Source organism: Procambarus clarkii, chromosome 1, assembly GCF_040958095.1.
Source record: "Procambarus clarkii isolate CNS0578487 chromosome 1, FALCON_Pclarkii_2.0, whole genome shotgun sequence".
Taxonomy (NCBI): domain Eukaryota; kingdom Metazoa; phylum Arthropoda; class Malacostraca; order Decapoda; family Cambaridae; genus Procambarus; species Procambarus clarkii.
The window spans coordinates 10770627-10774580 of record NC_091150.1 but is presented as its reverse complement, the minus strand read 5'-3'; the positions used below and the strand labels follow the sequence as shown (position 1 = coordinate 10774580).

The following is a 3954-nucleotide window of genomic DNA, read 5'->3' as shown; positions in this document are numbered from 1 at the left end:
TGGTGGATAGCGCGCAGGACTCGTAATTCTGTTCCAAGGGTCCGATTCCCGCACCAGGCAGAAACAAATGGGCAAAGTTTCTTTCACCCTGAATGCTCCTGTTACCTATCAGTAAATAGGTACCTTGGAGTTAGTCAGCTGTCACGGGCTGCTTCCTGGTGTGTGTGTGTGTGTGTATGGTGTGGAGAAACAAAGTAGTTAGTAAACAGTTGATTGATAGTTGAGAGGCGGGCCGAAAGAACAAAGCTCAGCCCTCGCAAACACAACTAGGTGAATACACACACACACACACACACACACACACACACACACACACACACACACACACACACACACACACACACACACATGTAGATATGTTCAAATGTAGAGGTGTAAGAGCCCGGTAGGCTCAGGAATCTGTACATCAGTTGATTGACGGTTGAGAAGCGGGACCAAGGAGCCAGAGCTCAATCCCCGAAAGCACAACTAGGTGAGTACGCACACACACACATTCACACACTCCAGAGACTACATTACAGGCACCATGACAATGGGAGGATCATCATCATGGGGGACTTCAATCACGGAAGGATAGACTGGGAGAACAAGAAACCACACGGAGTTGAGGAAACATGGAGAACTAAACTATTGTAGGTGGCGACAAAACGTTTTAAGCCAGCATGTCAGAGGCCGCATAAGAATGAGAGGAAACGATAATCAGCGAGACTCGACCTAGTTTTCACTCTGAACGACTCCGACTTAAGAGAAAACGGTTTCGAGGCCCCAGTACGAATAAGCGACCACAGAGTAATCACGTTTGAGTATTTGGTCGAAGAACCAAATGTACTCAAGGAAGGGACCTGAAAACAAAAAACCAGCATTCCAAAAGGGGAACTACTAGGAGATAAGAAAATTCCTAACAGATATAACATGGGGAATCTCAGGGGAATGACAGCCCAAGATACGATGGATTACATCACGAAGAAGTTTAAATAGGCAGCAGACAAGTTTGCCCCGGTCCGAAAGGAAAAAAAAACGAAATGCAGATGAGAATTCCATGTATTAATTAGAGATCTTATCTAGCAAGGCAACAGAATATAAAAGTGCGGAGAAACTATAGAAATAACAGGACACTTGAGAACAGAGAAAGATACCGGAGTAACAAAAATGAATACGTCAAGGTGAGAAGAGAGGCAGATGGGCAATACGAAAATGACATAGCAAGCAAGGCAAAGATTCAACCTAAATTGCTGCACAGCCACATCAGGAGAAAAACCAACAGTGTAGGAACAGGTAATTAAATTGAGGATACAGGAAGGAAGATTCACTACAAACGACAAGGAAGTGTGCAATGTTTACCAGTTGATTGATCGCATGTTGAAAACTATGCTTTGCTCAAGAAAAAAATTGCCTGCTTTAAATACTCGCATCCCGGATTCGAATCCCGGACAAGCTCTGGTAATTTCAATTGGCATATTTCATTCTAAAAAGGCGATTTAAATAACGTAACTAAACTCAATTATCCACGGCCTGTTGGTCTAGTGGTATGATTCCTGCTTTGGGTGCAGGAGGTCCCGGGTTCAACTCCCGGACAGGCCCTCAATATTTTCCTTCCCGAGCAAGTTAATTATACTGTAAAATTAATTCCTTATATTTTACCAACATTAAGAAATGCACTATTAAACATAGGAGACATCATAAGACATAATTTTAAGTAGCAAATCAGTATGATGCACATAATTTAAAATGTAACTAACTAATTCTGGAATATAGTGAAGGAAATTTGCAGATCCTCAACATTTACATGAAGAGATTCAGGAGAAAGCCAGGCAGGAAGTGGCGGACCAGCCGGGTTATAATGGATACGAGGGCCTCCAGGCAGCTCCAAGCAACAGCCTTGATTGATCAAGTAATCACACGACGAGCCTGGCCCCAGACCGGGTTTTGGGGCAGTAGACTTTCCAGAACCTACTTCAGGTATACTCCGAGTATACTATACGCCAGGTATACTAAGAGTATACGCCAGGTATACCGCAGGTAACCATGATCAAATCCATCTGAACACACACGAGGTTCCAAATCTCTTCATTATTGAACAAACTATTGACTCGTGAATACTTTAGTGGTTCACCTGTTGCAACGTCGACCGTGTCTACCTGCGTCGACCGTGTCTACCTGCGTCGACCGTGTCTATCTGCGTCGACCGTGTCTATCTGCGTCGACCGTGTCTACCTGCGTCGACCGTGTCTACCTGCGTCGACCGTGTCTACCTGCGTCGACCGTGTCTACCTGCGTCGACCGTGTCTACCTGCGTCGACCGTGTCTACCTGCGTCGACCGTGTCTGTCTGCGTCGACCGTGTCTACCTGCATCAACCGTGTCTATCTGCGTCGACCGTGTCTACCTGCGTCGACCGTGTCTATCTGCGTCGACCGTGTCTACCTGCGTCAACCGTGTCTATCTGCGTCGACCGTGTCTATCTGCGTCGACCGTGTCTATCTGCGTCGACCGTGTCTATCTGTGTCGACCGTGTCTACCTGCGTCGACCGTGTCTACCTGCGTCGACCGTGTCTATCTGCGTGGACCGTGTCTATCTGCGTCGACCGTGTCTATCTGCGTCGACCGTGTCTACCTGCGTCAACCGTGTCTATCTGCGTCGACCGTGTCTATCTGCGTCGACCGTGTCTATCTGCGTCGACCGTGTCTACCTGCGTCAACCGTGTCTATCTGCGTCGACCGTGTCTATCTGCGTCGACCGTGTCTATCTGCGTCGACCGTGTCTACCAGCGTCGACGTTGACCACGTCTACCAGCGTCGACGTTGACCACGTCTACCAGCGTCAACATTGACCACGTCTACCAGCGTCAACGTTGACCACGTCTACCAGCGTCGACGTTGACCACGTCTACCAGCGTCAACGTTGACCACGTCTACCAGCGTCAACGTTGACCATGTGTACCTATCTGTGTGTCATCATTACACTTCCGAGTAATGATGACACACAAGGTGGCGGCGTAGACTCTCACAAGGACCTTAGACAGCACGTGGTTACATGCGAGTAATGATGACACACAGGGTGGCGGCGTTGACTCTCACAAGGACCTTAGACAGCACGTGGTTACATGCGAGTAATGATGACACACAGGGTGGCGGCGTCGACTCTCACAAGGACCTTAGACAGCACGTGGTTACAAGGAAGACATGCAGGGATAAACCAGGTGGTTGGTGCGACGTATCATACAGCACGGGGTCGCCCGTAGCGTTAACACAGCTGGGTGGCGAGTGAGGGTTCACACACACAAGGGAGGAATTGGCCCGCGCTGAGCACTGGGTGGCGCTGCACGGTGTTGGTGGCACACGGTGTTGGTGGCACACGGTGTTGGTCGCACACGGTGGTGGTGGCACACGGTGGTGGTGGCACACGGTGTTGGTGGCACACGGTGTTGGTGGCACACGGTGTTGGTGGCACACGGTGTTGGTGGCACACGGTGTTGGTGGCACACGGTGTTGGTGGCACACGGTGTAGGTGGCACACGGTGTTGGTGGCACACGGTGTTGGTGGCACACGGTGTTGGTGACACACGGTGTTGGTGGCACACGGTGTTGGTGGCACACGGTGTTGGTGGCACACGGTGGTGGTGGCACACGGTGTAGGTGGCACACGGTGTTGGTGGCACACGGTGTTGGTGGCACACGGTGTTGGTGGCACACGGTGTTGGTGGCACACGGTGTTGGTGGCACACGGTGTTGGTGGCACACGGTGTTGGTGACACACGGTGGTGGTGGCACACGGTGTTGGTGGCACACGGTGTTGGTGGCACACGGTGTTGGTGGCACACGGTGTTGGTGGCACACGGTGTTGGTGACACACGGTGTTGGTGGCACACGGTGTTGGTGGCACACGGTGTTGGTGGCACACGGTGGTGGTGACACACGGTGTTGGTGGCACACGGTGTTGGTGGCACACGGTGTT

The 3954-nt window shown here is 50.7% G+C and overlaps 1 non-coding gene across 1 annotated transcript; it reads left to right on the top strand.

Moving 5' to 3' along the window:
- Window positions 1–1509: 1509 nt before the first annotated feature.
- TRNAP-UGG (transfer RNA proline (anticodon UGG)) lies at window positions 1510–1581 on the top strand. The gene has a single exon. It is a non-coding gene; the product is annotated as a tRNA-Pro (tRNA).
- The last annotated feature ends 2373 nt before the right edge of the window (window positions 1582–3954 follow it).